General features: G+C 39.7%; 1 protein-coding gene across 11 annotated transcripts in view; it reads right to left on the bottom strand.

The window, feature by feature from the left end:
• The window catches only part of ZNF536 (zinc finger protein 536), a 351794-nt gene that overhangs the window by 872 nt on the left and 338067 nt on the right, over positions 1-12855 (bottom strand). The window lies entirely within an intron of this gene.

The raw sequence follows: 12855 nt of genomic DNA on the forward strand, positions 1-12855 counted from the left end.
ATTTTTGGGAAAAGTGCAGCTATTTTGTCTCCCTCCTCACACCCAGCTGTAAATCTGTCAGCCCATGATCCAAACTAAACTCTTGTAAATATGGTGCAATCATGTACTAGACTGCCTTCTAGACTTGTTAATTATCTTTTTTATTGAAGTGAAGTTCAGGGATGACAATGTACAGACCCTTCATCTAATAACCATACAACCATACTTTGTCTTTGGGTGAGTTTCTGAGTCAAGAACTGTATGTTTTATTTTAATCACACAGATTATTTTTTAATGGAAAGAAATAATGGATTGAGATAATCAAGGCCTCAAACCTGCAAATATTTACTCCAGTGAGATTACTCCTGTGAGTAAAGAAACACAAGCAGAGATGTGTTTGCAGGGTTGGGGCACAAGGTTATCACCAGCTCCAAAATAAATGTCCAAACCAGATTAAAAAAGGAATGTTAATGCACAGAATCTGATAGATGCACTTCTTGTGTGTGAAATAGCAACTGTCTGCAAAATGAAGGCATGAATGAAAGATATCACTTTTAGTAACTCTATCACTACGCTCTCTCATATTTTTCAGATTATTGTGACTTTGAATCTTCATGCTGTATCTGGTTTTGGAGGTTATGTTTCAGCAATCACATTTCAACCTATGCTGGGAAGTTGTTGATGTGTTTTACTGGAACTTTATGAGCTTTGTCTCTCAAATTAACTTAAACCAGGACCATCTGAGGTCAAATGCACTTAGCTTGCTTTAATTTGCTCAAATAAATGAATAAATAAATGTGCCAGACTGTCTACATAAAGCCAGAATAAGTGAAAAACAATACCCTATCTCCACATTTGAAGAGCACATTTTCCTCTGCTGTTGTGTTACTACCCAGCGGGCACAAACCAGATGCTGGTGTAGCAGAAGAGGACTACTCTCCCCACTTCATGGGAAGGGGTTGGGACCAATTTTAGGTGGTAATGTAATGGAAAAGCAAATGGATACTGGTTATGCACTGGTCTAATGCTGCTTGTACAGGAGTAGGAATGTTCCCGCAGCACTCACAGCCTGGGAGTTAGCCTTGGCTGGGTTTAGCCTTGCACTGCTGGTGGCACACAAGCATGATCATCTCAGGCAGAGGAAATTCACCTGAACCAGCAGTGCTTTGGGTTGCGCAAATAATCTGCTATTTTTACTGTAACAACAAAAATACCAGGCTGAGTTCCCCCAAACATTCTGCCCGCTACTCAGAGTAAAGAAGCATCAAGTCCAGTACACAGTTACCCAAAACCAATGCTTCATGACTACAGGCAAGTTTCCTTTAACAAGGATGAAAAAGTCCTTCCATCCTTTGCTTTTACGATTTAAAGATTGCCAAAAGGGTGGCCAACCCTCAAGGCCTCTAATATGCACATTTATGCATGAATCTGGGGACAGAGATTGGGTTGATCTCATTCTCTCCTGGGGTAAATAAAGACATTTCCATCAACAACTTCATAAGGAAAAAGCAATGAAATCTACAAGCTGCTAATCTTTACAAAGTTAAATTTCAGTGGAAAATTTCATAGCAATAGCAATGGAGAAAAGAACTATGTAGAAAAAGTTACAGAAAATGGTTTGGGCTTTTATAGAAAAAAAAAATCAACTGAAAGATATGAGGAAATAGTCAAACAAGAGCCTGAAGATGTCCCTAGTGCCTCTTAGGATCAGTCCTAAAATCAATACAGGACCACAAATATGCTTGAAAAAAATAGAATATATTAGTTTTGAAAACTGGAAGCCCTCTCAAAACTGTCTGGATGTGAAGAAGATCCAGAGAAAATTGGATCTTGTTTCAGAAAATCTAGAAATACTTGGAAACTCAGGGAAAAAACAACAACAACAAAAGTAATAAAATCATTATATCTCCTTCTTTAATTGTAAGAGATAGAAACAGTCACCAGAATTCACAGCTGAGTTCTGGATTCTTTCTTTTCTTCTTTTTTTTCCCTCCAGGGTAATACCTCTGACCAGAGGGAAATCAGTGGCTGTTGCATATTCCGCTCAGGGAGGTGCTGAAACACTGTGAACACACACAGTGCTGAAACAACAGATGAAGCACTGGGTAAAGGAGAAGGAAACTTGCTCTGTGAAGAACTGAAGTGGTTTTTCCCTTTCTGCAAAAGATAAAGGCCTGCCACTGTCACAATCACTAGCATGATTGTATCCACACCACACTACCAGCTCCCTTCCAGTATTCCCTGTGGTTCGTTTGACCATCCAATGACTGCCCTTTGCTAAGAACGGAAGATGCGCTGCTAAGATTTGACTAATGGTACAACTTGCCCTCGAGTCTTATTTACTCCATTCTTACCAATGCTATGGAAAAAGCCAAAGACTATCCTGCCCTTCTGGACCTTGTATGCTGCTACAGCCAACAGCTGGATGTGCCCAGGACATAACATCTGGTAACTGCTTCCACCAGCAGCACGCAGGGAGCACGGACACAATCATGGAAAAAATTGGTCAGTTCTAGCTAGAATGTGTACTGCTAGCCAACAGCTTAAGATCTCACCAGACAGCTCTTAACTCTCTGCCCATAAGCAGCTACCATTAAATGACCAATTTGTGCCTGGACCACCCCCCACAAATTTTAAACAAGGAATCCACAGAGCATGGATGGCACTAACAGCCTCATATGTGCCAGGATAGAAGCAAACACTTTCTGCCCACCAACAAACCAAGTTCAAGCCTGTGTAACTCCATACAGAGAATGTCATTTATTAATTCAACCAACTTTACTAAATCAGACAATATAAAATGCACCTAGAAGGATTCAGTTCTGCGTTGCCTCCCCCACAACTTACTTTTTCAGGCCATCAAAATTTCACATCACTGCCTTGTGAAAAGTAAGTACACAATAAGTTAATCTGTACTGTCACTATGCAGTACAACTGTGGTAAAGAGCACATTCATTTTTAATCTAGTATGAATAATATATAAATATGTATACAGAGTGAGGGTCATAGGAAAGCAAGTGGTACATTGTTTACAGCAGAAGTAGTACAAAAACTAGAGATTATTTTCACTTGCAAAGATGACAATATCTGCAATTTGTTTGTAACTAAGGGGTGAAGAATAACGCCCATTTCTCTTAGGTAGCCCATCTATTAACTGTAGCTCAAAAACTTGTTGTGGGCAGCAGGCTCTTAAAATAACCCTTCCTAGATAACTTGGCAATAAATTTATAACATTTTATCTAGCAGTGGTTGGTAGGTTCTTTCTTAGCATGCTATAGTTCATATATATTTTACCCAGTATATATCTTTCAATAAAATTATAAGAAAGCCCTTAAAAAAAATTATTCTTGATAGTTCAGGAGGTAACATGCAATGCATTGCATCTGTTGTGAACAGAATTAGGTTAAAGGTGGGCCAACAAAGAGAACAAATTATGGTACATCTTTCTCAGATCAAATATCAAAAAGGATAGGGGACAGCATAATGTTTGCAGCTGAAATAATCCCATTACAGAGTAACATGCTACAAAGTATGCAACTAAGTGTGTGAAGGGACTTCGTAATCCTCTTGACCGAAGCTGAGATACTAAGAATATTGAATTTGCACAAAATAATATTAATAAAATAGTTAAAATGACAACAATGGTAGCTGGACTCCAAGAACTGTAACAGTTTTAGGTGGGGCAGACTGCCTCAGAAGGGGTGATTACCTTCAGCACCTGCTGAACCAGTCCTCTGAAAGCGATCCAAACGTTTTAGGATCAGGCCCAGAAAGGTCAGCAGTGCTGAGATGGTTTGGACTGTCCCTAATTTTAACTGTACCCTGAAGAGAGCAAGGAGCCTGGACTGGACATACTTTCTGGGCAGAACAGAGAACCTTGCTCTGGAACCAGTATATAGAAAAATCCCCCAGTGTTTGAAACTAGTCCATCTTTTAAAAAAATATATGCTGCTTTGTTAATTTAGACTTTGAGAAGAAAAGTTTGTTTTCTTTCTTTCAAGTCTGTGATCTGATACGTTGCTTTGTGACACATCACGTCAGCCTGCATCTGTCACATCACATTAGGTTTCATAACATGGCATGACTGATGTAGTGCAACACAGTGCTTCAATCGAATGGAGGCAGAAATGAAGGTTTTGAGAAAATCATGGATCTTAAAGTCTGTTTTTTATGACCATTTAAAGGAAAATGCACTTAAAGCCGGGCCCTGGGATTTAAACAAAGCTGCTACCCATTACTGAGTTGTTAGGGATTCAAATATTTGCCAAACCTATTTTGTTTTGTCTTATCTTTAAAACTCAAACTGTACTGTTGAAAAACAAAAAACTCAATATCAACATAGTGTCATTGGGCTACTTACTGTAATCCAAATTGCTAATAGTTCCTAATTTATTAACTTTGATATGGATCCATTATTTAAGATTAGCACAACGGAATACACAAACGATGGAGAGAGAAAGAGCAATACATGCTAAAGTCTTTTTCATTAAAAAAAAAAAATAATTTACGTGGTCAAGCTGCATTAGTTCTCCACTTCTAAAAATCTTTGATCAGCATCCAAATTCTATAAAAAATTCTGCAAAGAAACATCGTATTTTCGTGGTATTACAGGCACATATGTAGGGGTTTGCACTAAAACATAAAAATGGGCATTGGACTAGTCACATGAATAAGATCAGGAATTTATTCCAGATTGTTAAAAGTGTACTAATCACAGCAAAATCATGGCTTTCTCCCAAGGCAGCAAGAAAATGGTAATTTGAAAGAAAAACGCCAATAATACATCACACACAAGCCGTCTGTTGTCCCCACTACACCACTTTTTATTATATTGCATATCTGTACATATATTCACACAGATACACACATACAGACACACAATTCAATGCATTAATTTAGCGAAAAAGCAGAAGAGCAATAAAATGATGAATAGAAAACAAATGCTATGCAATGTACTATAAATTATAATTAAGTCCAAAAATACTGTGTTTCTTAGATATGACATTTGTTCCCTTAAAAGCAAAAATGCCTATGATTATCTGACAATGTTTTTCCTTAGATGGCCAATGGCTATAGCATTTACTGGGATGCAATACGGCAAACTCATTTCAGATTTCTTTGCTTAGTTTAAGAATATCCTTGCGGTGAAAATCAGAAACAACAGCCATTAGCTCTTTAAAGCAAATAAATGACTCCCTCACTGAGAAATACTTGAAAAGCCCCAAAGGTCTGACTTTCTTGGAGACAGATCTCTTCAGTTCATATGTTGGATGCTGGAGGTTTGTAGCAATCCCAAACAACCAGGACTGCCGTGGGCTATGGCCAGGCACTCTTGGCAGGATTGGCTGCAGTGCAATAGGATGGATGGCACTGAGATGTCCTGTCCCAAAAAGTCACTGGTGAAGGGGTCCTTGTAACCACACATCAGCTCCACTCCAAGGTCAACAAGCTGCACGCAAACCTGCATTGAGCCCAACCGCCACAAAAAGAGCTACTTTAAATATTTTTTCCTATGTAAATTTGTGTCTGAGGCACAATCACCTTTAAACAGAAGAACCGTATGTTGCCACAGAAATAGTAACTAGCAAACATGGCCACATGCTTTCCACAAAACAAGTCCAAAAGACTTTGAGCCACTCCAGAGCCTTTGTAAGCACTCCCATTTTAAAGTAACACTATCATAGCACAATAACGAGCATTTGCAAAGGGAGAACTATTTTCATTTAAATCTTGGCTAGTGAGATTTCCTTTTTTTAACATATAAATTTTCATAAATACATTTACTATCCACAGCTAACGTCCCAAACCCTGTCTGTATTACCCAGGAGAGCAGAATGGCTCTAAAGCCATTCTGATCTGGAGCCTAAGAGTATGGATGTGAAAATGCCGAATAGATATATTTGTCCAATAGACAATAATGGCTCTGAGAGCCATTCCATTTTATTGGTCTCAAAATATGCATTTTATGAAACTCCCAAAATACCAGACAGATTAAAGTATGTCCAATCAGGTTCATATATGTAATAAAAGTTTTTATAAAACAATTCAAAAGTATTTACACACAGGTCCAGGACCAACCAACATGGTCTTCTGGGAAAATTACAATATTCTGTGAAGTTTATATGTTTATTGGATTACAAAAAAAGGAAATTAGATTTTTAAAACCCTCTATTTTAAGTTGACCAGGAAAAGCTGTACAAACTAAAAGCATTTTCTAAGGCTTTTTGGATGATTTACTGTAGAAGTATATATAGAGAAGCATAAATATCTGCATTTTAGGAAGGCCTAGGAACATTTTCAGCTGCCAAAGGTAAGGCTTTGGGTTGTGTGTTTGCTGCGGGACACCTAAAGCAGCCCACTTACCACCATCCATTCAAGTAGGGTCCATCATTAATCACAGTTTCAATCCATATACACATATATATTTCAATACATATAGTCCTAAAAATAACTGGAAGAAATGTTTGTTATCAGAGGCATCAGACTCAAACTCATCCTATATCACCTCAACACTTAACAGAGAAACCTGGTTACCTAAATTCCCCCTAGGGAATACAGAGCAAATGCTTCTGGGACAGCTCAGGTCTGAAAGCATGAACTGCCACCTGGAGAAACCTTTTTCTCTCTGCACATTACAGGAAAGACCTTAACTAGGAAAAGATAATTTGGGTTTAAGATCATGGCAAAATATAGCCACCAGCTTCATCCTAAATAAAAGCATTGAGTATTTTTGGAGAGAAATGCCCTAAAACTAGTAGGATTCATCCACCTGTGAAGTCCATCATAGCAGGCTGGTGATCCAGCAGGAGTCCCCTGTAGGGAGCAGTGAGGTGCATGGCACCGTCCCCAGGTCACCCCATAGCTCAAAGCCACCACGTTGCCCTCTGCACTTGTGTGCTGCTAGGGCGGAACAAGCAGAGAGCGGCACCCTCGGTCCCCCAGGTGACTGCAGTGCCAGGGTGGTAAAGGACTGAACCATCACTGGCTGCAGAAGAGCTGGAGCATAGAAGACCTCATCTGTAAATAAATTATTTCCAAGAATCTTATTTAAAACAAACACACAAACAAACAAGCCAACCCCTCCATTCATTGAAGCAAATTAGACTCTCAGATACCTATGTGGCTTTTCTGAAATATGATCAAAGGTGGATTCTGTTATTGATTTAGTATATTATACAGAACTTATACAGAATAGCTATTTCAACTTACCAATAAGCATATTGAAGTGTTTAATGATGACAGGGAAAAGCAAAAGTTGATGCTAAACTCTGTCTTTAGAATGTATTACAAGATTGAGTTAATTTTACACATGACCCCAAAATCACAAATTGCATTTAAAGTAACAGTCCAATTCCTGTCTGAATAGATTACACTCAGTCATTGTCACAAACTGTTTTTTGTTTTTATTATTTTTTTTAAACCAAAAGAGGGCGGAGAAAACCACAAAAACTTGATATGCAAACCAGCCAAAGGTAGATGGGTATGGCACAGAGGCTAGTGACCACATGGACACTTGTAACAAAGAGTAACATGTAGAAACTCTCCTTCACATGCATGCTTTAAACTTATTAAACAAGTTGGTCATAAAATTATGGAAAACATCACTAATTTAACACTAATGCTTTGTTATGTAAAGCATGGAAGTTATTTCTATTTGGACATAAAGTGAGGAACTTGCTGGCCCTCTGCAGTACACTAAATACAAGGCAATTACAAAAGAGCTTAAGTCACCGATAATATAATGCAGACTTGCAATTCTGAGGAAAACAAACATTTTACATTTCTTGAAAAGTTGAAAAAATTGCAGGCTTCTTCAGCTCCAGACACTAAACAGAAACTTTGCTTCTTTTTCAGGGGAGTAAGATTTTCACACAGCAACTTTTGATGTAGAAGGGAAAGGGATATTTCTTTGGGGGGGGGGGGGGGGGCGGGGAAAGGATAACTACCAGACAAAAGGCTCTTAAACAAATATGGAACATTACATGAACCTTGTAAAGCCAAAATTCCCATGAAAAACAGCTTCAGACTTTGCTCTCTACAGACTCGCCCATGTTGAGTAGGTGGTCGTGCCCAGCAGCACCAGCCTGGTTCTGGCTGTGACAACATGAGTTACGAGCCTGGTGTCTCAGCACGCTCCAAACAAGGTTAGTGGGAATGTTGTCATTGATTGAGCTTGAAATGTCAGACTATCATTGTCCCATGCTTTGGTAAATTTAATTATATTTAATTTTTCATATTTATTTACTTTGTTTTACACACATAAGTGGAGGACAGAGCTCTTATCAAGGGCACTCGGTACCTGTTGTATAGAGTAAGCTGCAATGAATTCTGACTGAATTTATAATGGCAATGGTTACAATTCAGAAACTCTTCAATCGCAATCAGCTTCCTAACCCAAAACTCATAACATTTGGCCCAAACCACAAGCATTAGCCTGCAGTTCTGGCAGCATCTATCTTATGTTTCCCCTGAGCCCAGAGGCAAGGCCATGCAGCTGAGGAAAAGGAGCACCTGAGCCTGGGAGCAAGCAGCTTGCAGCTCCCGATGGCCTTCCTCCTCCTCACCTCCCATCCCATGCAAGCAGCAGGTTGTTCTTTAAGAAACCCTGAGCTCTTCTCTTTATCAAAATTACATCTTCGGTGTCCCACCTTTTCTTTACTTACACATTTCAGTTAATTGCTGTCTATTCACTCCTTTACGTGTTTTAATCATGTTAATAACAGCACGTTCACATTCTAACCCCTTGAGCAAAATATCTTGGTTTTCCTACTAGGTCATTCACAAGTTTTCTGTCTGATATTCTATCATATTGTTTAATTGTCTCAGTAAGTATTTATTATTTCAGGAATCATTTAGGACTTCTAGTATGAAGCTCTATTTAGATTTAATGTAGCTATGATATAAATGCTGTACTGGTGGCACTGGGATTTTCATGCAGCTCAGAGTTGCTAATAGGAAAGGCCTTGCCAGTGATTATAGTTTGCTACCAAATAGCCTTTATTCTGCCTAGCAATTCATAAATGCAATAGCATTTTCTTTTTCACTCTGGGCAACTGTCTTGAGCTTATTTTATCTGGTGGAATGGAATTTAAAAAAAATCCCAGACTCAGCTTTCTAAAATTTTCCTGCCCACATTTCAACATGTCATGCCCTCAGCTAGCTTGGATCAGGGCACTGCACAGTCTGCCCCATGTGAATGGCTGCCCCCAAATGTACAGAAAGGCAAAAACCAGGAACCCTCCACTAGTCCCATGTCCCACCAGTCACCTAAACCAGAGGACACAGAGCAAGGCACGTGCTATTAAGTTTGCTGAAGGGGGACATGAAGATAGAATGAATGCTTTCTGCAGGTATAATGCCATGTAGGATGAACATATTCTCCTTTAATTGCAGCTGTTATGTAACTTGGGTAATTTAGGTGGTATTTTGTGACATTATAGCTTGTCACAAAACTCATGACTCTCTACCTATGACACGTTAGTAAAGAGACTGAAGTAATACAGACCACTTTAAGTAAATAAATACCCAGTTCTCTAATAGCTAATCCTTCAAGTTGCCCCAAGTGGCTCACGGCCCCACTCCCCATTCTGCTGAACTGCCCCCAGGACCCACTTGTGGGGTTTTGTCTGCCTGGCCTGAGGCACGCCTGACAGACAGACAGGTTGTACCTTGCCAGGTGCGCCTCATATGCAGGCAAACAAGTGGAACACGTGCACTCGCACAAATAACATTTATTTTAATCATACCCCGTTCAATGAATCAGGAGCTCAAACAGCAAAAATTAACTCTGCAAAGGATAAATTGAGCATTAACTTTTCTGGACCTCTCCCTCTGCAAAGTACTGTTCAGGTTGTCACAGAAAAAGCGTCTTTTTTATTAAGTCACAAAGGAAATGTTTTCTCCCCTTCTCCTTTTCTTTTCTATAAAAGGCTTTCTAAAATGAAAGGTGTCAGACTTTGCTTTTTCTTCTTGGCATGATACAGAATGTATGGCTGAGGAATGACAGATGTCTGCAACCAGCTGCAATGAAGCATGCTAAAGTTTCAGTCTAATCCACTTATTTCACTGCAGTCACGTAAACCAAAACAAATGGGCAGTGCCTTACATTATAAAAACACAGCAGCATTACTTTGTTGCATAATGTAGCTGATACGCCATCTTTTTATCATTTTTCCTACTGCAGAAAGAATTCACCTCTTTATTAAAAACAGCCCCTGAAAGTTCTCCCGTTCTGCTCTCCTCTATTTTTTTCTTTTAGTGTCATAGCAGTCTTGCGATGCCCCATGCATTACTCAATACACTGCTATTAGAAGAGTACTGTAATATTTTTCTAGGGAAGACTGCTTTTGCTTTTAAAAAAGACAATCTTATTCAAAAGCTACGAGGTCTGATTCTGTTCTCACATCCTCTTCACGACCCTGCAATTTTAACACATCCAAGTGGGTCTGACCAAGGTCAGGACTGGACCTGCCACCACACTTGCACATACGGCAGCAGAACAAGCTTGTCGCACTCCTGCCCTGGATGAATTAAAAAAAAAAAAAAAAAAAAAGAAATCCCCCTTCTGCCTTTTAGTGATCACACCGGAACTGCTGGCAGGTAGGCAGCCAACAACCTGGATCTACTGAGGTCACCTCATTCAGGAAACAAGGCGCTCTCCATCAGGAGGGAGGCGCGGGGAGCCCCCCATCCGTGCAAGGCCCTGTGGAGCAGCAAGTAGTAAGTGAACATGGCACTGCTTCCTGCAGAGGGAGACCCTGCCTCTCCCCACCGTGTAATGCGGCAACCTTTTGAACCCTCCCTCCTTTAATTCTTGTAAGGAAAGAGAAAGGGTAAGGAGGCATGTGGTTCTCCCCCTGCCAGCAGTTTTAACAGCTGTGAAGCACTCTTTCAGCACAATCCATAAAAAAAGATGTGTTGGATTTCGCCTATGGCAGAATGGCGTACAATTTCTGGCCCTTCAGGCTAAAACAATAAATGCAAAGAGGAAAATTTGAGATTTCCCCCCTTAAACTTCCCACAACAAGCTCAGCAAAACCACATGACTTGTCTTGTACAATCTCCCTGGTGTTTTCAGTGCTACTTTGGCAGGAAATCAGAATTACTGTTATATAAATTCCATCTGATGCCAGAGCTACCATCTGTGAGTAAAACTGCTTCACCTACGTCTGCCGGCAAAGCCACTCTCCCAGAGACAAGGGAGAAGGGAAAAAAAATTTGATTAATTTGCAGAATGCTTGTGATTTGCTCATATATTATTATAACTGCTCATCAGCACATGACAAATTCCCAGCACTCTGCACAGGAACCCGTTCAGTTTCAGCAGTTTTTTGCGTCGGCACCTGACAGACTGCAGAGCCACTAATGACTTTCAGATGCTTACAAACAGTAATTCTATCTTCAGAATAAAAAGAAAAATCCGTAGGAAGAAAAGAACGGAGTTAGTCTATTCCATTTCCTTCCTGTATATCAACATGATTTAACTCTTCGGGGCAGCCACGGTTCCAGGATCACAACACGGCTGCTACTTGCCTGTAGGAGACAAAGACTGCCAGTCCCGGGGGGCAAGGTGAAAGCAAAAGCCGGTCTCCAAAGGCTCTCACTGCTCCAGCTCCGCCAAGAGCAAGATACAAAGCAGGTACTCCGGGAAAAGGCACACCTACACCGCTATCAAGCCCAGGCTCTCCTCAAGGCTTCTGAATTCTATATATATTTTCCTATTTTAATACTTCTGATAACCTTTTGCATTGTCAGGGAACGCATCGGCTTCTTAACTGCAGTTGAAATGTTCCCCCCCTCCCTCCCCCTCCCCCTTTAAAACTATGATTATGCTTTCTGAAGCACTGTCTGTGTGCTTGATTGCCTGTTTTAGATTAGAGATTTTAGCAAGGAAACAAAGACTTCAGAGTGCACATCAGTCCTGCATATGAGAAACCACAGAAGGAATAAGCAATAAAATGTGATGCACCATCTGTCCACAAACAATAACCTGGATGTTCTGAAGGCTTACAAATTATTTAGCACACAACCTCACCGAATTATAGGACCCTTAAATAGAGCAATAGACTAGGAATGAGAACCTCTTTGATGTCCTTTTGTGCTTTTTTTTTTTTTTTTTCTCCAAACTCAGCCCTCAATTGATTGCTAACAGTTGAGGTATTTCTCAATGACTAGTGGAGCAAGTTGATTTTTATTAAGTAGCTCTCCGTAGAATATTTTGCCACAGACTTGAGCAGTGGGGTATATACCACCTCTCTGGCCCTAGCCTGCTGCAAACAGATTGTTAATCAAAAGACAGTCTAAAAGAATAGTCGGTGGGAAAATTCAGTCCTAAGGGCAAAATCCTGCCCTCAGTATTCATACGCAGCTCCCACCGGCTTCCACAGGGTCACACAGGAACGCACAGGAAGGAATCTGACTTTATTAAGTACTAGATGGTTTTTGACTGGCCTCTTGTGAAATAAACCTTTAACAAAAAAAAAAATGTTTTTTTCTTTTTTTTTCTTTTTTTTTTTATTTTTTTATTTTTTTTTATTTTTTTTTTTTTTTTTTTTTTTTTTTGGCAAAATCATATCCTGTTCCAATTAAAGATAAAAATTACATTTTTCTTAGCTGTCACACTGAAGCACAGTGATCTTGCATGCAAAATGCATTAGCAGCTGAGCACACTTCAGGTATTGTAAACTGGAGTATGTCAAAGCTACTGGATCCCCACAGAAACCTGGCATCCCTCCATACTGTGCAGATATACCAAAAGCAAAACATTCAGATACCTGCACCTGTGATAGAGGATTTGGGTTCACCATATTTAACTGTGAGATCATGGCAAAAATAACAATAACAATAACGACAATTTAAAATAAATAAATAAATAAA

Source organism: Aythya fuligula, chromosome 12, assembly GCF_009819795.1.
Source record: "Aythya fuligula isolate bAytFul2 chromosome 12, bAytFul2.pri, whole genome shotgun sequence".
NCBI classification, from domain to species: domain Eukaryota; kingdom Metazoa; phylum Chordata; class Aves; order Anseriformes; family Anatidae; genus Aythya; species Aythya fuligula.